This window comes from Gavialis gangeticus, unplaced genomic scaffold (genome assembly GCF_001723915.1).
Source record: "Gavialis gangeticus isolate Ggan-Ray unplaced genomic scaffold, GavGan_comp1, whole genome shotgun sequence".
Lineage (NCBI taxonomy): Eukaryota > Metazoa > Chordata > Crocodylia > Gavialidae > Gavialis > Gavialis gangeticus.
In genome coordinates, this window is record NW_017728995.1 from 9,106,180 (window position 1) to 9,127,104 (window position 20,925).

Genomic DNA, 20,925 nt, shown 5'->3' on the forward strand with positions numbered 1-20,925 from the left:
ACCTTGCTGGGGTCGTTTGACCCCAGTACTCTTTCCTGCCGTGGCAGGGGGTCGGACTTGTTGATCTGCTCAGGTCCCTTCTAACCCTAGAAACTATGAAACTATGAAATCAATTCGGAGAGATTAAAGGATCCTTTAATTTGATTCAGATTGGGAGATTTGGACGCCAAACTGGGCTGAATCTCTGCTGAATCGAATAAGGAACTGAAGCTTTGAAGAGCCCTACTAATTATGGTTTCAATGGTTTTTTTCTTCTCCCCCCACAAGAAAATCCAAACTATCATGCAAGATTGTACTGAAATAAAATATGACAACGTTTGATAAACATAAATCCAATAATATATAAATATAATGAGGTGTGGCTGATATACTGCAACAGAAAATTAAGATTAATTTAGAAGTCTACAACATTCATAACTACCATGGCTCACTGTAAAATATGATACAGTTGTAATGTGAAGAGTAGCAAAGCATTTATGTCAATCTACAGTTTACCTCTGACCTATTTATCTAGGCACCATGCTGAATATTTGCCCTTTTACACTCATGCTTACCATCTAATGGTTTTTTTAAAATAAATCCAACAAAGACCACTCACATAAGTGTACCTAAGTTTCTTCTGGGAAGATGGCAAAAATAGCAAACCACAAGTCCAGGTGCAGACAAAAGTGCAGCTCCTGGGTCTAACTCAGTGTTTCCCAACCGGTATGCTGCGGCGCAAAAGTGTGCTGTCAGACATTAACAGGTGTGCCATGAAATTTTGCCATGGCAATGAGCTGCAATAGGTATGAGGATGGGGAATGCCTTAACAGGTGTGCTGCAGAAAAAATGTATTAATGTACGTGTGCCTTGAGCTGGAAAAGGTTGGGAAACACTGGTCTAACTCATGGCAATTCACAGAATGAGTTAGACTGATCCCTCTTATCTAACAGATGTTAGCTGCTGGATTGGGAGGGTGGAAGATGGCTCCAATTTGCAGCCAATCCAGGGAGAGCGGTTGCATCTTCCCTGGCCCCCCCCCCCCCCGCCCCATTTCCAGCTCTGCTGCTATCTCTGGATGGGAGAGGGGAGAAGGCTAGGGAGAGAGGTCCCTTCTGGGTTTTTCTCAGTCCACTGGAGTTGGGGGGGATGAGTAGATTGGAGCCCCCCAAGGTGAGGAGTTCAAATCCACAGGCCCTTCTACTCCAGCAAGACAGAGAAAACCCCAGAAGGGACCTCCCTCCCCTGCCTTCTCCCCCTCCCATGCAGAGACAGCAGCTGCAGCTTGCTGTGTTGCAGCCGGAGCAGACAGAAATTAATAAAGTGTATCCGCTTAGGAGCAGCTTCATTTGAACCCTCGTACAATGAGGGTTAAATTGTCATGCAATCAGAGGGCTCTGCATCCATGCTCTCCTGTTTAGGCCCAACTTTAGAATTGTTTTGATGGGCTGATCACATGACAAATGTCATTTCTGTTGGTGCCTAATGTTATCCCTGCTGTTTTCCTCTAGCAGTTACTGGCATTAAGCTGAAGGAAGGAAAGGAGGCTGCTTATGACATCAGATCTGTTTGGCCTAGGTGAATGTATTTGTACAGGTGTGTGACTAATCCTGGGAGTACTTAATTAAAGCCAGACAATGTAATACAATTTGTTTTGACCAGTTGAGGTGATTAAGCAATAAAACAAAACAAGATGTTTGTTATTATAAGGATAACTAGAGTGTTTCCTGTTTATGAGGTAATAACTGTGTCTTGAGCTGAATAAACTCCAAGGCCAGGGGCCAAGGTTATTTATGGCAACTAAACTCTGAAGTTAAAATAGAAATTTCAAAACCCTTTGTCCCTTCCTTTTTCCTCATCTCATCTCTTTGTCTTACCTCCTTCCCACCTCACCCTCTTTCTTTCCAACAGGCCCACAGGGCTCCTGCTCCCACACAAAGTAAAGGCAATCTAATTTTGTTTACCCTGAGCTTTGAAGGATAGTTGTGAATGACAGCAGCTGCAAGGATCACAGCTCCCTGATCAGATAGAGAAAACCGTAGGATGAGAGGAAGTAGAAAAAAACATGGAAATGATTCACTACCTTCTTAAAATACTTTCCCTTTTTTTCTTTTCTTTTTCTTTTTTTTTTAAATAGAAATTTGGAAGTTTTTCTGCTTCACATAAAACAGGAAAGCACTTAAGTACAGGCATATCCCAATCCAGGAAAGCACTTAAATACTTGCTTATCTTTAAGTAGGAGGGTAGGTCCATTGTCTTTGGTGGGGTTGTTATTATGCTTAAAGTTAAGCACACACTTAAGTGTTTTGCTGGATCATGGCCTAAGGCAGAATTTCTGTTGCTCAAAACAGTTGGAAAACAATGGATCTGGTCCTAAATAGGACCCAGCCCCCACAATCACTATTGATATCAAATAATGAAAGAATGCTAAACCTTCTAAGTATAGACACAAATCAGAGCACAGTGATTAGTAACAGAGCAAAGTTACAGACTCAGCTACAGTTATTAAGAAATGATTATGGAAGTATATACACAGTTTACAATTATTGAGCAACAACAATTAAGTATTTCCTGGTTATGAAATGAACCTGAAAAAGAAAGTCAAGCTGAAGTATATCTGTATCCATGAGATTTTAGTGGATTTTCATTTGATAAACATATAGGAAAATGCTCTTAGCCCTCGCACAAAAAACAATGAAATACATATGGACAGGCTTGGTCATTAAGATGTTTCATAACATAGGATAGAGGTATTAGCAGAACACTGGTCCCATTCCACACTGTCACAGTCCTGGTAGATCTCTCCCAAAAAACTGCTGTGCTGGCTCCCAGTCCACTGCGTCTCTGTGCTCTTAAGCTTCATTTTACTCAAGTGGGCTGCTGCACAGTTTATTCCTTTGGCATCACTAACCTATTTCTTGGGCACAGACTCTCTGTCTCTTATCCTTCCCTTGAAACGGGGCCACATAGCCCAACTGCTAGTGCTAACCTTCCAGACTCTCCACCAACGCTTGTCACCCCCTGAGGGCAGTCACTATGCCCTCCCAGCCTCAGGAGGCATGGGTCGCCTATGCTCTAATGGTAATATGTAGAGGACAAGCTAGTTGGCTGATAAAGTATCTTGGTTTCTGTGAAGTTAACAGTAAGTCCAAACATTTAATATGTTTCACAGAAGCAATCAAGAGTGAGCTGGAGCTCTTCCATTGAGTGAGCACACACTACACAATCATCAGCATATTAAAGATCAGTAATGAAGGTATTGGTTATCTTGTATTTGGAACATATCTTGTTGATGTTAAAGAGATTCCCATCCGTGTGATATTGGATGCTGACTTCAGAAGGCAATCTAGTAGAAATGAAATGCAAAAATAACAATGAAAAATGACATACACAGACTGGCTTTGCACAGTATTTCTAAACACAACTAATCTTTACACAAATCTTCACAAAAATAATAAACCCTACAAGCATACTGGTAAAGAAGAATGCTAACAATCATTCCACTATGCTAGTCACTGCACAAATAGAACAAAAAGGTGCTTTTACCAACAAGTTTACTAACACAGGAGAAAGTAGATGGATATAAATAGAGTAGGAAACAGTGTAATAAGATAGAACAGCATGACAGGCTGGGGTCTCAGCACAGCAACCTAACCCTTGTCAATGTTCTTGAAGCTAAAATAGCAATGGAGAATTTTTAAGGAGGGATTTGAAGGAGATTAACGAAATAGCTTTCCCACTGTCCACAGGGAGTTCCCCTAAGTGCGAAGAGCAGAATGGGAAAAGCAGAAAGATGCTTGTCTGAAAATGTATTAAGTGACAGATGGAGGCAGGTATTGTAGTTTTATGAGAGATGGGTGTTGATGCCTCGGTAGTATAGGAGAGATGACAAGATAGGTCATGAGAGACCTTGAAATTGAAGACATCTTACGTTGGATATGTAAAGGGCTAACTAGTGGAGAACTGCACAGAATGGGCTGACATAGTCAAAAGACAAGCTAGGAAAATTATGTTCACAGCAGCAGTAGCTTTCTGGATAGATATGACCAGGGGAAGAATTAAATTGTTGGGCCAAACTTTCAAAGAAGCTGGAAAAACTGAGTAACAGCAGGAAGAAAACCTAGCTTTATGGACAGGATGGATAGGAAAGACTGGGCTATACCTTATGGATGTTATACAGGAAGATTTAGACCTAGCCTGGATGTGAGGACCTCAAGAAAAGTCTGAGTCAAAAATGCAGAGAGGCTACAGTCAGGATGGTACTGTTTTCCATGAAGAAAGACTGTGAGAAGTAGAGCTTGAGAGGGAAGAAAGATACAGAAGACTGTTTTAGCCATGTTGAGCTTCAACTGATAGCTTGATATCCTGAAGAATATGTCAAAGAAATGTCCAAGATTTTAATTTGGTGAGAATGTCTGGGGTTTAGAGGTACATCTGTGAGCTGTCAACCTAGAAATGGTAGTTAAAATAGGGTTTTTTGAATGAGATTACTCAGAGATAAGCGTAAAAGGAGAAGAAAAGCAAACAAAAGACAGAGCCATATGGAACCCACAAAAAATGCTGAAAACAGGACATGCTAGTGAGAAGACAGGGCTAGGCTATAATGTAGTTTCACCTGTGTCTCCCAGCTCCAATGCAGGATGTGTGCAAGGAGTGGGAGACAGGATTTCACCTCTTTGGGCTTCATAGTTGCAATAGGTTTACATACATGTTTACAGTATCCTTCAAAAAATGACTGCTCCAGCCGTGAATATCTGTTGACTGTGAAGTGCCCCTTACTATAATCAGGGCCCTCCAGTCATACACTATACAAAGAATGTAGCTCAAGATCCTGTTGTTACCTGCTGATATTCACATCATGCTGCACTTTTGTCATGCCCCTTAAAAATGTGCACTCAAAGATTCTCTCTTCCCTGGGCAACTGTGCAACCCCATTGCCTTCAGCTGCGAGGGCAGAATCTGACTATGGTCTATGCCAAGGGTATCAAATCCATCTGGCCCCATGGGATTGATGGGACATGTGGGGCCAGTCTGTGGGCTAGATAGGTCCCACAGACTGACCCTGCATGCCAGATCCAGTCCACAGGGCTGGTCCAATGTAGGCGCTGCATGCAGTACATGCCCTGGACCAGCCATGCATATTGCTTGCAGCATACACCATCCCCAGCATGGCCCCAGACATGGCACATGGCTTATTGTGCATGAGGCCAGACAGGGACATACACTGCATGCAGGACTTGTGCCAGATTGGTTCTGCAAGCTGGATCTGGCAAGGGCAGCCTGTCTGTGGGCCCAAACCAAACTGGACCTAGATCCAACATGCAGGGCTAGTCCAGTGTGGATGCCACATAGAGCACGTGCCCCAGGCTGGCCTTGTGCCATGTGCAGATGTGCAACCTGTGCTAGACAAGCTCTGTGCACTGCATGCAGTATGCAGGACTGCGGGGCAGCACTGTGCTCTGGATAATACAGCTCCATGGGCTGGAGCTTTGACATTGCTGGTTTACATGATCCAAGAAGTGTCACATTTTTGACAACTACTAGTTGTCATGTATACAGTCAATTGTACTAGAGCTGGTAATGATGACTCTGTAGCTAATCTTTCCATGATGACCAAAGGATAAATTAAAATGGAAGAAAATCTTCTGAAGTTATCTTTGCGGTTTTCTTCTCAGTCCCTCCGCAGTGGGAGCTAGATTTGAACTTATACCTAGAGGAGCCTGTATACATGGCCTCCAAGCCTTGTTGATCCATGTGAGTAAAACAAAAGCCAGGGCTTTCTAAGAAGAAACTTTATGCCTTTTAGCTGTTTCTGAGTTACACCTCCTACTCTCCAACAGTTCTTTCCATGACTCCTCTCTCAGAAGTTGAATCCCTCTTTGTAGGAAAATGGGGAGATGTAAGATGGTCTCTGGGTATATCACATCCCCTCCCTGACTTTCATGGGATGGGTGCATCTACTTTCAGCCAGCCCTCCAGTTGCCTACTTCTCCCCAGGCCCACCCAACTGCCTCCCCTCAGGCCATTGCCTGGATCTCTGGTTCTGAAGGGGCCAGAGAAGTGGGAAAGGACACACTGACATGGAGACGACACAGCCCCTTTCCACATGGCACATAGACAGCCTACATACAGGAGGCCCCCTGTCCAAGTACATGGGCCTCACAGGCACCAAAGAACTTCTGCTTAGCAGTTGTGCCTTGTGTTTTATTACAGACATATCCATATCCATTATCCCAGAAGGGAAAGTCATCATTCCATAGCTGAGTTAATCACTGCAAAAGCATCAAGTGCCATTTATAATCTCAAACAGTAACCTCAGCTAGTTTCCCTGCCTTTGCAGGCTCAGAGACAGTGTACAGAACTCCTCGTGAGTCAATATATTGCCCTCATATGCCTGGTGAAATTCATGTCCACTTGGCAAGGTGGGGGATCTGTGAAAGGGTCCAGCATGGAATTCATTTTTTTAAGATTCATCACGCTGGTGAAGCTCATTTATTACAATATTTGAGGCAAACTAAAACTGAAATATCCCAGGCACAGCCAAAGTGAATTTGCTCCAGCTCTTCACCTTCCCATTCATGTGCTTGATACCTTTCTTTATTACGGACACAGAGGACTGTACCTCCAGTTTGGGTTTTTACTATTACTTTCAGAGATTCTGGCATAAAAGCAATTTTGTTGCAGACAGACATTATTTCACCTCCTGATGTTTGAGGTGACCTTGAGAAGTGTGAATACAATCAGCAAAGTCAACACGGCTGCCAAAAAGTGGCCTGGCCAGATGGAAACCACTCATTCTTCTGGCTTCTGACTCATGCACTTTGTGTGGGTGGCAAAAAAAAAACAAAAAAAAAACAACAAAAAAAACCACTCTTAGAGCAAAAGGAATGGGAAAGAATCTGTTTCTATATTTAACCACAAATAATAGGAAGAGGGTGAGCTTTTGGGTTAAGTTGTAAATAACAGTGAAATGAAATCATCTCTTAGAAATTCATGACTATATCATTACTGCCTCCTGAGAAAGTGCATGACTAACTAAGACTGTGGTTTGGAAAAATTTTGCCCCTGTAAAAAAATAGTTTTTTCATTACTGCAGACCACTGCAGTGATCTTTCCAACTATAACAATTTACTTATTAACTTTTACTTGTTGCTACAGTATGATGCTTTTTAGCATTTATATTTTTAATTGCTAATATAGAACACTAATAATATTTTAGGTATTCAAGCCCTAATTCCAGGGGCTTACTATTAAACTGAATCAGGTCTATAAACCCTGGAATCATTTTTAGCTTCTGAGAAATGCCACTTAGGTAATCTTCCCTGTTAGACGACAATACATAGCAGATATTTTTATTATTTTTAACATTAAGGGTCTGCTCCAAAATTAATGGAAATCAGTGGGAGTCTTCAGTGGGCCTCAGATCAGATCCCAACTGCACTTTATTATTCCAAATTACTATTACCAAATCTTTATAATGATTAAACTCTGAAGAAAGAAGAAGCTAAACATAGAATATGTGAACTACAACCTGGCAATCTCTTGGAAACTGAGAACATTGACAACACACTTGCTATTGATAGAATTTTGTTGCAATATTTCTACTTTTAATTTATTTGGATAAAATACATTTTGCTTCTGGAGAACATCCAAACTTGTTAAGCAGCAGAAATGACCTAGTCTGGGAAGGAATCACAATCATGCATGAGTATTTGAGTCTCTCCCTCTTTTTTCTTTAGTAGTCTACAAGAAAATATTTGCTGGCAGTAGGGATTTTTGCACTGTGAGGTAATGCCTTTTTTAACATATGCAGAGTCATCTTCTTGTTTCTCAAATCTTTTGAGACTTACAGATGTGCTTGAAAAGTAAAAAATAGAGACTTTCAAGTTCTTGCTTTTAATTCGCATAATCTAGGCTTTTAAAACAATGAACAATGCTCAAAATCAAATTACGCAGTTTTTTGTTTAATTACAAAAGGAGCGGAATCTTAAAATTAGGTAAGTAGAACAAGCTACCAGTGAACATATAACATGACAAAGTGTTCTATTAAAAATATATAGTTGTGATTATATGTTCACTGTATATTCAAGCATTGTATGCATGTCCAATATAGGAATGATCAGTTCATGCCAAGAAACTAGACCCACTTCTAAACAACAGCTGTCATGAAATAACAGGATGTCTAGAGCCACACCAAAGGATAGCTTGTACTTACTGGCTGCCATTGTACCACCTGTTTTGAGAAGAAAGGTAGTGAGCCAAAAACAAAGTTCATGGCAGATGGAAGGTCCCAGGCATCCACTCTATGGTCACAGTGAAGTAACTAAACAGCTTAAAGTGTGAAACCGTTTTGTGACCAGTGTTGCACCATTGGACATAACATCTGACAGGGTGCAACTGAGGTTATGGAAGGAAAGATTACATGCAATCAGATGCTCTGAAATGGACCTGGAACCCCCAGGAGGACCTTCTTAGGGGGGCTGATACAGACTGGCCAACATGGCAATGCCTGAATAGCCTGCAAACACAAACTGGAAGATCAAAAACAAACATGATTAAATGGGGTTACTCTAATGACAAATATATGTGAGTGCAATGAAGTGCAGACAATGGAGCACCTACTCATTTGAAGACTCCTTGGTGAGATCTGTCTGAAGGAGCACCTTGCTGCAGCAATGGGACGAGCCATTGCTTGTGCATGATTCTGGAAAAACATATAGTTAATGACAAGGGCATGGGAAGATGAAGAAGAAAAAAAAGAAGCAACATAGAAGAAATGGAGTCAAGACTCTCATGCTATCTCGTGAATTCTGCATGTTGGTACAATAGGAATATAGGACACATAAAAGAAGCATAGGAATTCCTGCTATATATAAAATCCTACTGCCATCGCCCATATGGTTGTAAGCTCTCCTTTAGAGATTTGACAAAAGAACATATTAAAATGGCATGGTTATATAAAACATTGCATTTCAAAATTAAGTGTATGCTTCCAAAATGGATTTCAGCACATAGACAATTTGTTCAAAAATTACTATGAAGAATCTCAAACATTATGCCGTGTATTTCTGCTAATTACCAGAGTGCCATTAAAGCTTATAGTACCATGTCTTTTACACAGCACAAATATTATATACATTATCATATACAATTATACCTTACTCCATCATGAATCCCAATAAAGTTGTGGGACTATTCCAGGTATGAGATAGTACTTGCTGTGAATGAGGTTACAAGGAAAGGAAACCATCAGCTAATTTTTTATTAATTAGAAGTATTTGAAAAAGCGTATCAAAGAAAAGCACAGGCAGACATGAAGCACTATAATACTCAAAGTGTTTTTAGTTATGTTCTCCTGTGAGAATAAGCTCAGTTATACTAATTCTACTGGCAGGAGGGAAAATTAAGAGCAATATAAAATACACTCAGTGTTTTCTGCCAAGTCAACTCCTTTGGAACCATTTTAAAGATCTGAAAGTCAAGTATTTAATGATTTGCTTACTTCAAAAGAATCAATGTATTTTTTTAGTATTCATTTTCCAAATCAATAATTGTGCATCACCTATAGAACTAAAGAAACTGAACTTCTAAAGTACATTCCCATAAAGCACTCACCATGGTTTCAGCATTTATAACAGACTTTCAGCAGCCACAAAGTTGGTTTCACACAAATTGTAAAAACAGTAGATTTCATAGTGGGAGAAGGCTAAAGTGCAGTGCCTAATAATAATTTATTCATGCTGAGCTACTTTGAGAATGTTTGGTATACCATCTAATTATAATAGCTCTCCACTAAGAATATCTCTGCTTGATTGCAGTGTATTTCTAAGAGTACAGAAAAAGTGTAATTCTGTAAACTCAGGGTGGGATCATTTGTCAATAGGCACATCACATACGAAACAACACTTCCCATTTACTCAAAGGAGACCCTGGATTAAACCTGCACTCCTTCCACGTTAGTTTCAGGTCTACAATCCATTACTGGAGGGAAGTCTGCAGTATTCCAAAGCATCCCATTTATAGTGCAAATCAAATAGAGGGTGATGTTTCTTCACTGTGACAGTTTCTCAATTCATGGCAGGTTTCTAGTAGTATTGAATCAGATCTTTCTCTCTCTACTCATGTAAATGGCCCAAATTAATAGCTTTATTGTTCTAGAGGAACTGGATTCTGGTTGAGGCCTCCTGAGTAGCACCTGGAATTATGCTAATCCTCCACCTGACTTGGTCAAATTCTGGAGATGAACTTGGAAGCTACAACGTAAGAAGTGAGGATTGACAGGGGACTGATGTACTGATGAGGAAGCCTGGATGCTTTGCTTCAGGAAGAGTTTGATTGCATACATTTAATGCTGAACCTTGGTTTTCTACTCTTCAGACACCAAAAAAGTTAAAGAACTTGGAGAAGTATCTGAACAGCAGGCAGAACACGAGGGTGATACATCGTTCCTTGGGCACTGTGGGGAAGAAAACAGAGTTTCAGGGTCAGCAGATTAGTCCAATCCTGCATGACCTGCTAGATAGAAGCTTCGCCTTAATTTTGGCTGGCTACAGGGAGAGGAATATTACTCTTTTACTCATATCTGCATGCAGTTCTAAATGAATACAAATGCATTGTGTACAAGCCAAACTTTACATTAGTTCAGCCTTTTGCTGGGAAATGGTACCAGTGGCAATGTAATTTGGCTTGTTGGCTCTATTTGATGATTAAGGATGAGCTGGTTCCTGTTAGAAACAGCACTCTCGTGAAGAAAAAGATGGGCATAAGTGCTTCCTTTTCCACATGACAAATACTTAAGTTGATTCTCAGATTGCTAGGTCACTGAAGATCAACAATCTGACTTAACTGCTTGATAGCCAGAGGGACGAGAGCATGCACTCATGCGTTATTTTCAATGCTCAATAGCACCTAAAAGAGTCAATCTGGTCAAGGCCCCATTAGGTTAGGTCTGATATGACCTTAGAGCAAATGCCAGTTTACTAGAAAAGACAAGGAATAACCAGGGGATGAAACAAACAAACAGGCAGAGGAGAGAAAGGAGGACAGGGAAAAAACAGAATAATAGGATGTTTTTAGCATAGACTAGCAATGTGCAAACAGTGTACTGCATTCCCATCTGTGAGGAGGTGGTATTCTTATTTTCTTCCAAAACACCCAGCACATGTTGTATAGTTTCAAAACTCCCCCCTTCCTAGAGTTTGGCTTTATTAAAAAATGAGCATGAAAGGAACAATAACCTCCAACCCATAGTTTGCCCCCAGCTTTGGCTGTTCCTAGACTTCTTCCCTTAGGACTACTCAGCCTTGGATTTCTCTTCCCAGAAGGCACTCCCACCTTCCCTTCTACCGCAAGTGGATTCATAAAATGTACCACACACAGTGAGTCAGCACAGCTCAGTAGACCTCCACCCTTAGCTAAGAATCCAGCTGCCTTGTTATACACCTCCCGCCCCTGTCACCACTAAGACAATGTCTACCCTAAAGAATTGTAAGGTAACAATTCTCAAGGATTCAGCTGGGCTGAGTAGCCCCACTGAGAATCCTGGTCCAGACAAACCTTAATGTTGCTTTACAACTCAAAATGGCAAGCTACATTAATGCTTGGATTCTATTGGGTTCTCTTTTATTTTTCATTAAGACACTTCCCCATATTTAAGGGACTTCCTTGTAGAAGTTACTAGGTAAGTGTTATTGGGGTGACTACATTTTTGCAGGATTAGGTCCTTATTCTAAAAACCTGCCTTTGTCAAGGAATTCCTGGAGGGTGGAGTGAAAAACAATACCTGTTTAATAGTATGAAGCAACGGTGTAAGTCTAGGAATATCCCAGGTATATCACAACTGAAATGACAAGAGTGAAAGGGAGTAAGTAGAAAATAATTAACTGGGATGGAATTAGGTCACGATGTTGGGGTTTAACATCTCCACTGTTGCAAACAGTGCAGTGGGTATTCAGTGGTCAGCTCTGTGCTGGATCTCACGTACAGCACTTCCAGCCACACAGTTGCACTTAAAAATGTTTCTAAACTGATGTAATAGAGAGTGACACTTCCCATGATCTCACGCAGCAACTACCTGTGGGATAATTTCCATTCAGGGATTGACACAGACCAACCCTCTTTAGCTTGTGAGATCTGAGAGGGTCACAGTCCTAAGCACTATTTCATGCAAGCAATTTATTATTATTATTATTTTATTTGAAGATGCATAACATAAATGAAATTAATAGTATATTAGAGAAACTTTGCAATCTGAATGATTGACCTCTTGTTACTGACTTCTACAATTATGTCCCATTCAATCTCTGATCTCATTTTTCTTGCATTATCAACAGGAAAAGTAGCGACTATGTAGAAAGTTTCTTGGACTGCCTCTATAAGAGTGACATTGCTGCTGATATAAAAAAATGTTTACTCTATTATAGTTGTATTATTTTACCTGTCAAAAATACTTACAAAAGTGATACATATGTATATCATAATCCAATATTTAAACAGTCATGATCTCCTGTAGATAGGCAATTGGGTTTTGATCTAAACAGAATAAAGCTTTCAGAATGTATTGATATTGTTTCAAAGCATGAGGATGCTTGTCATGCTTTGATAGCCATGTATATTGATTTGAAAAAAGCTTTCAGAGTTATAGATCATTATTTATGAAGGTTAAAACTGTTGAATTTGGGCTTTATTTTAAATGTAATTAACTGGTTTTAGTTTGGCCTGTTTAACTGATCTCTGCATAGTAAATTGCAAGATTTCAACTTGATGTTTTCCCAGTTGGTTTTGATGTGTGTGTAAGCAAAACCCAAGGGTCAACTCTCAAACTCTTATTTTTGTGGTTTGCAAAGAGGTGGCTTCCCCCAGCTTTAACTCAATCCATACAAGTTGCTGTGGGTGTTGGGTCTTGCCTTTATTCACAAATAGAATCCAGAATCCAGGCCAACAATTCTCCCTAGGTTTGGCTCAAAGATTCATCTCCAAGGAACTGTTTGGTCTTCTGGGCTAGGTACAGACATTCAAAAAGCCCAAGGTAGAATCAACCTACATTACGTAGCTTTCTGTAAGCAGCAGAACACACATTTGCTCCTTCATGGGGGCACGGGGAGCAAATCTGAGACCAGACTCAGCCATATTCAAACCAGTCTCTGTCTGCTGAATTTCTGTTCTGTTACAGGTATAGACCGGTTTTGTGTGCCAAACTTCTGTTTTGTGATGGGTATAGACCAGTTTCTGATCACTTATACTAGTAAAAGTGTAATGTCTGTATCTAGCCATGAGGTCCCCTCTGAGAAGTCATTACTCTTCAATGCAGGGATCCTCAAACAGGATGCAACAGCACCCTGGGGTACCTTGTGATACTTTTAAGCAAGCTGCAAGGTACCACATAGTATTTGCACTGTTAAGTGTTCAAACTCATGATTCATAAGATAAACCCAGAGACTTAACATAGGAATCAACAGTGTAAAAAATATTCTGACCTGCTATGGTCTTTCTGAGCATTTTACAGCATAGGAATTGTTCTAATATTTTCCAATAGCCAAAAAAAATGAGTGAAAGCTAGAAGCTAGCATTTTCTGAGGCGTGCCTTGAGGCTAACAAGCAGTGCTTTGAGTCTAAAAAATTTGAGAACTCTGCCTTAGTGTAACACGGTACCTGAAACAGTGAGTCAGCAACACTGACATCACATTTCAAGCAGAATCATCAGTTGTTAGCAAGATAAATTTTTCAGGCAGCCACTACTAACATGCTGCATAGGTCTTTACCGGTGAACTTCCAAATGTTTGCACTGTTTTCATGTTTTGCTATTTATTGTTGGCATAGTTACTGTATGACATACCTTCCAACTGAACGAAAAAGGCCTGATCTTGGATAGAAATGAAAAGATCATTGATAATTACAAGTAAAGGACTATCTGGAGGGTTCAGGTTGATACTGAATAAAAGAATGAGTAAAATAATGGACAAGATTTTTATGTGAAAAGTCAAACCTATTGTCTTTAAACTGAAAAGTGTGCTGATTTCTCCATTATTTTTTAAAATGCATTTTAATTGAAAGAAGAGACGTGGTTAGCATTCAAAATCAAGACGAGCTGCAGGAAGGTGCTTAAAACAACCAACAAGATGCAATGATATATGAGAATGACAACAGAGTTTTATATAATAAGGACTCAACCCTGCAAAAATCTACTCACCCCAGTAATGCTTACCTAGTAACTTCTTCTCTAGGACTAGGCACATGAGAAACAGCTTACAAGACAGAGTGCTTGACAGACACAGGCTAGGGACAGAAGTTACACCTAAACCAGTATAAGTGATCAGAAACCAGTTCAAATCTGTAATGCAAGAGAAGTTCAGTATACATAAAACACTTTCAAAATGGCTGAAACCAGTTTAAGATAACCCTGGACGGATGTAATACCAGACTTAACTGATTTAAGTTAAATCAGTTTATCGAACTTATTTCCTGGCTCTTTCCTGGCATCCCTAGTCATTAATCTCCTGACATATAAGGCCCCATTTTTATATTAGCTGACTTGTGGTCCATAGTTCATTTACTGGAACAGTGGCACAGAACAGGGGCTGCAGAAGCTTAGAAGTTATGTTTTGAAAAATCCAAAGCTTGTTGCAATTTTTACACTGGATCAAGACTGCCAGTTAATGCTGCCAGTCCAGCCATGTACTCCTGATGCACAGCTAGCCAGCCAGAAGAGCACAGTCAAATACTGATCAGTATCTGGAAGGAGTACAGTACACGATTTCAGCCAAAGTGGTCAGAATACTACTACAATTTGATTTTGCAGCAGCTTGCCAAGCTGAGCAGCTACCAGACTGGGATTCAGTGCCAAGACTATACAGAACAGTGTTCTAACAGAAGGCAAAGAATGCAAACTCAAGTCTAGCTAAGCTGTGCTTCATGCTTCTGATGCATGGAGCTGGACAAGGAACTCAGTGCCCCAAAACACAGAACCTGATACTTCACAGGGCTGCGCTGTTTTACGGAAGAACTTATCTTTCGAGGGCAGGAGGAAGAAAAGACTCTCAACAAAGTAGTCTGAGGATGTGACAACTGTGCAAAGCCCCTGCACAGTTAGAGGCTTTGACCTGTGGCGAACCCAGAACAATCTCGTCAAGAAGGTGTTCTTCTGGATGTCCTGGGAGAATTCTCTGCAGTGAACCTGCAGAGCAAGATGTCAAGGAGCCAGGACCTCAGTTCACTAAGTGCTGTCCACAGACTGTATTATTGTTTTGAAGGGACTTTTGGCATAAACTAGGAAGGATGTCTTGGTCAGTGAATAAATTAAGCAAGACCTGAACTTCCTTGACCACTTTTGTTGGCCAAATTTGCTAAACTGGAATGTCACCAAAAGTCAGTATAGTCCCTACATTTCTAGGGGCAGGGGCAAGCAGTGGCCAATTTTTTGTAGCAGAGTTCCCATTGGCTGATCTCAGTTTCTCCTAGGATAATTCACAGAAGTCCTCAAAGGCAAGTCCAAGCACTGCTTCTTCCTGCTGCCCTGTAATAGGTGGGAAGGGGAGGAGATGGACAGAGGAGCCAGCTCACAGGCATCTTTCAAGTGGTGGTTACTTAAGCAACGTATGAATGTTCTTCCTGATATATCCCCTGCCCTGGGAGATGATACTTGCAAATTTTTCACGCAGCAGCAATCCTAGCCAGTTGGTTAAATTAGGTTGCAGGGCAAGCCTTGCTAGGCTGTCCCAGGCCTTTCCAGTCCATTTCATGCAAGGCAGCTGACTTCTAAAAAATCTCGCACAGAATCTGAGGGAACGCCCTTCATGCACACAGAGACTGGCTTGTGCCCAGGCCCTTCAAACCATCCATGCCCCCACAGTGCACCACTAACAGGCAAACTGGTACTCACTAGAAGTTAGACACCTTTTAAATTAAACAAAAGAAACCCCCAGACAACAATTTACCAGGAGGTGATCTGTGGCTGCCGTGGTAGGTTGTCACCTGCTTCCTTTGGACAGTTCATCTAAAAATGGGCAGAATAAAAACTGCAGGTGATTGTTTTGTAATGTAACGTGGGAAGCATTCAATTCTAAAATTAAAAAAAAAAAACCTCTGGAGGGATGACCTGCATAACCTATTGCAAGTACTTCGACATGCCTAGTGTCTCACTTTCATATAAGAGCATGGCAGGAGAGGCCCAAAAGGAATGAAGTGTACAGTGTCCAAGATGCAGAGGAGAGGTACAGAATCCCAGAAACTATAGTGCAAATAAGGTCAGGAACATGACTGGGAGCAGAGATAAAAAACTATGGAGAAGAAGACGCAGTGTTGAGAACTATGAGGGCACCCGTTCACAGTGGTGTGAACAGGAAAGAGCACTCACGGGTGCATTTAGAGATTCAAGATTCTGTGCTAAATTTGCTGCAGAAAATGGAACTGGGCACAGACAGACTGAGATCATGGCACAATGTGCCACCCAAGGGTCAAAACTGTGCAAAGCCAAGCCCCTGCACAGAATACTGTACAGCACAAGGGCACACATCTATCTCCACGCAGCAGTCACTCTTTGTTCTTAATGTGGTACCATGACCAAGTTCCTGCTTCTCCATGAACTGTAGACAATGAAGGAGGCAGAACCCACAGTCATTCTATGGGACTTGAACTGTTTCTGCAACTGCTGGGGCCAGGGCCATCCCTTGTAGGGGGCAAATTGGGGCAACTGCCCCAGGCCCTGGGCCCCGTGCTTTGGGAGGCCTCGCAGAGCCGGGCCGGCTTCACGTCCAACTGCTCATCACTCCGCCGCCGCCGCCACATCTGGGCCCTGCACAGGCTGATTTGCACTGGGCTCCGCACCCTGCTATAGTCATCTCTGGCTGGGGCACAACAATCCCCTCTCACTCCTTACTTGCATTGTACCCCACCACATATACAAGAAAAAGCAAAAGAGAAAAACAGGACAGGGGAATTCAAGAAGATCTCACTAGCACTTCTGCTATCTGTATTCTCCAAATGTGCCTTCTCCTCTTGAATAATTTTATATACATTTGGAACAGTGTTATCCAAACAATTTTGGACAGACTACTCTTGCCTCCAGCATTTCAAATGCACACCCTACTACCATCCTGCCGCTCCTAGAGGGTAGCTGAATGTTCTGCAGTTGAGTGCCCCATGTTGCCTGGGTATGGCTTTGTAAGCTATAGCAAAAAAGGATAGACAAAATGCCCAGAATAATGGTAGGCACCCACACGACTTTCATGACCATGTCACTGGGAGGGAATAAATTATCAGCCTGTCCAAGAATGTAAATATTGATCACCTCAAAATCCTGGCTGCAGAATGTTGCCACATTGGTGCTCTTGAGTCTAGTCCTGTGGTCCACCAAGCCTTGCAGAATGAGGGAGTATAACCCCCTGCCATTAACATTTTCACTGGCTCCTCCCGGAGAGCAAATTATGGCATACTGGTGCCAGCCAGCAGAGTAGGGAAACCCCATTCTCTGAAAGCCAGTTATTATTTTATATACATCCTTGTTACAGGCCCCCACCCAGCCTACCTTCACACCAGAGCCCAAGTGGCTGAGCCATAATTAAAATGATCGGCACCGTGTGGCCAGAGGAGCTGCTAATTGACCCGGAGACCAGGGGCTCAAAACAGGCCTGGCAGCCAGAGAGAAGGTGGGATACATCTGAGCACTGGGAATGGATCTGGATGTTTGCTCCACCACTGGAAGATGCTCAGCACTTCCTCTGCTGGCTGGCAAGCCTAGGGAAGTGCCACAACTGCACAGTGCAGGAGGAGCAGCCAGGAAAGACCCTGACACATCCCCAGTGGCCAGCTAAATGCTAGCCACACTCCCCAGGTGTGAAAGCCCTGGGTAAACATCTGAAGGCTCCCTCACTCCCAGAGCCCAGGGGACAGAAGGAATTGCCGGCTTTTCCAACCCCACTGATGAGGGACTCAGCACGGAGGCAGGCCCACCGTACACCATCAACAGAGAATCACCTGGGAACTCACAGGTCAGGTGGGACTGGGAGAGGGCTGCACGGCAGGTGCTGGATTGAGGTGGACCCTGACAGGGAGTCTGGCAGAACCCGCACACCCGCTGGGGCGACAGCGTACTCAAAGCATGCCAATGGGACACCGGACTCAAAGCGGGGGACTGGTGGGATACTGGGTCCCATATGAGCATCGCACACAACGCCACAGGACTGTGGCATACTAGGCCCAGTCACTGGATGGGAAAGACCCCTTGTAGAAAGCCAGCTCACTGGGAAGTCAATTCAGACCCAAGTGGGGAGTGCAGTGGGCACCTTCTTCTTTTGTGTTATTTTCTGCAAGCCAAACAAATAGCAGTGAGTATCTTGTGGTGCCTCTTTCACCAGCCCTCACTGCTGAGAAGGAAACCATGGCTGTATCAGGGCGCTGCCAAAGGCCATCAGAAAGCCCAAGCAGAAAGGGGTGGGGTTTAAGGGAGAAGGAGCTCCACAGAAGATGGGCCAAGGGAGTCACCCCTGAGCACCACCTCCAGAGGTACATTTGTAACAACAACAACAAGAAGTTGTCATGGCAGGCAATTAGGTCCATGTGAAATGCAAGGTGGCAGGATATACCCCTCCCCACCCCCGTTTGGTGGGTGTGGGGCTGTCATAATCTTTCATGCCAATAACCTGTACATAAAAAAAATTCATAACAGTATTACAGTTCTCGTGCTCCAGAAGTGCACTGTATGTTTAGACATAGGGTGGCAATCATTGCACACGTCACGTTCTCCAAATGTGCCAGGTATGACTCCAAATCTATTTCCAAATCTGTTTAGCCGGATTCCTAGTTAAAGGTAAGCGGTCTAATTGAGCTGTGCTGACTCGATGTGCTTCTTCACCACCCTCCACGTACTCTTGCCTTACCTGTCTCTAAACCTCCCAAAAGGCCTTCCAGAGATGCTGTACAGGGTATCATGCCATGACATAAGCACTTGCACCATTATTGAGAGCTACTCCTGCAATGAATCCATGGTTGGTGCATGTTAATACAAGCATGCTTAACAGAGCAGCATGTTGAGCTAACAAAGCTGCATGTGATGGTGGGCTGCATTAACTTTTGGTCTGATGAGGAAAAATAAGTTGTTCCATCAGTTCTTAGAAAGGCTCCAGTTTTAGGGGACCTGAAATATACCCTTCTACTCATAGCACTGCATATAAGCTCTAAGAGGCACAGCATGAATGCAAGTAAGCAGGCCACAGCAATGTTAAAACAGTATGGATAGGGGAAGGCTGGAAATCATGACTGGGGCTCACAGGCCAAGCTACAGAAGTGAGTGGATATCTGTCTTTCAGCTTACATTTACCAACAGTGCTCTATAAGGGGGATTATTATACCAATAAAGTGGGGGGGCTACTATCTTAAATCTTCAGGTAATTAGTCTCATATTTTATTAAAGGTAGAAATAGTGCTTGGTTTTTCTTTAAGGATTCCTACCAGCACACTTGGACTGAGGAATTCTGCATTACTTCAGTGCATCAGAACAAATGGCAGTAGTTTAAAATTTTCTGTTGGTCCTTTTTCAGATTTGCTATTCTCATCACATTTTCCTGTTTATTGCAACCCATGTATTCCTACTTTTAAATATCAGGGCTTGATCCACAACTATTCCTAAAGACCATGTTTTGAAATATTGTAATTGTAAACACAGCATGCAGTATACTTGGCATACTCTGGAGAGCCTGCCAAAATGTTAGTTTTAATGACCTATTAACAGACTTTAATATTTTATAGCACTGTGATTATGGAGATGTAGTTTATCAGAAATGTTGTTAAAATATTATATTTTATTACTGGATAGATAGATTTAGCAAGGCGCATTGATGTTTACTCTTCACTGTATTTTGTATTTAAAAAATTACACCATTACCATGGCAAGTCTGCAGTAAAAGCTTTCTCCTTGGAGCCCTCATGTAAACAAGATACACAGCTGATGAGGATACTGTGGTTTAGTTGATTGAGCAAAGGGCTGAGAGCCAGACACTCCTGAGTCCTAATCCTGGCTCTTTTACAAACTTGCTCTCTGGTCCCAGGTCACTCATCTCTTCTTTGGCTTTGCCATTTGGAACACATGTAGAATTACTTACCTGCTTCTATACAGGGGTAATATGAGGATTACAGAGTCACCATTTACCCGTACATTAATAATGTTAAGTGCTTGATATTATTAGTAACATAATGAGCACAGTTTTAAATTAATAACTATACACAATTTGCTAGCTGTATTTTTGAAATGCTGTAATTGTAACTGAACGTATATATCTCTCAAATATATAGTGTTTCATAACCTAAGCACATACTCATAGAGAAGCACTCAACACTTTTTTTTCCACTTGCAGTTATAAATGTAACATTCCCTCCTCCTGGTCCCTTCTTTGGATCACTTTCTAGTTTTTGGTCTCTTAGAGTTAGACGAAATATATGATACTAAACTTCTCAGGTCTCATGTCAGTAATATAAAATGTGAGTACAGACTTATGTTCTATCCAGTACTGAGTGCTGTGAGTAGAAATAAAAATCAGACATCTCTTTCAACAGTATACATAATAAATTCTCACTGTAAATAAGATGCACATGTATACAGTTGGGACTAGGCTGTTTCCATTGATTTAAACAGCTAAAATCACACTGACATGAATAACAGAAGGACTGAGCCCATTTTAAATAAAGTAAAAAGTAATTTCTGATAACATAAATGTCGAGTCTTGCCAGGAGTTTGTAGGCAGTAATAGAAGATGTGCCCATACAACTCTTAGTACAAGACCCCATACAGGCTGAGGCTTTTAGGTGCTAGTGTAATGGAAAATAATAATTAGAAGTTATTTTTTTTTCTAGTGTCCTCCTTTAAATTAATCCAAGTTCAGTCCTGGTAGAAGTGTGCACAATTTCCAATGAGCAAGGGTTTGTAGCACTGGTTCCATAACTCCATTTGTTTTATGG

At 41.7% G+C, this 20,925-nt stretch overlaps 1 long non-coding RNA gene across 1 annotated transcript; it reads right to left on the reverse strand.

Moving 5' to 3' along the window:
- Positions 1 to 7,217: 7,217 nt before the first annotated feature.
- Positions 7,218 to 16,274, reverse strand: LOC109287934. The gene is made up of 3 exons (XR_002095011.1): positions 15,912 to 16,274; positions 11,762 to 11,818; positions 7,218 to 8,510 (listed from the first exon to the last, which is right to left on the reverse strand). It is a non-coding gene; the product is annotated as an uncharacterized LOC109287934 (long non-coding RNA).
- Between the last annotated feature and the right edge of the window lie 4,651 nt (positions 16,275 to 20,925).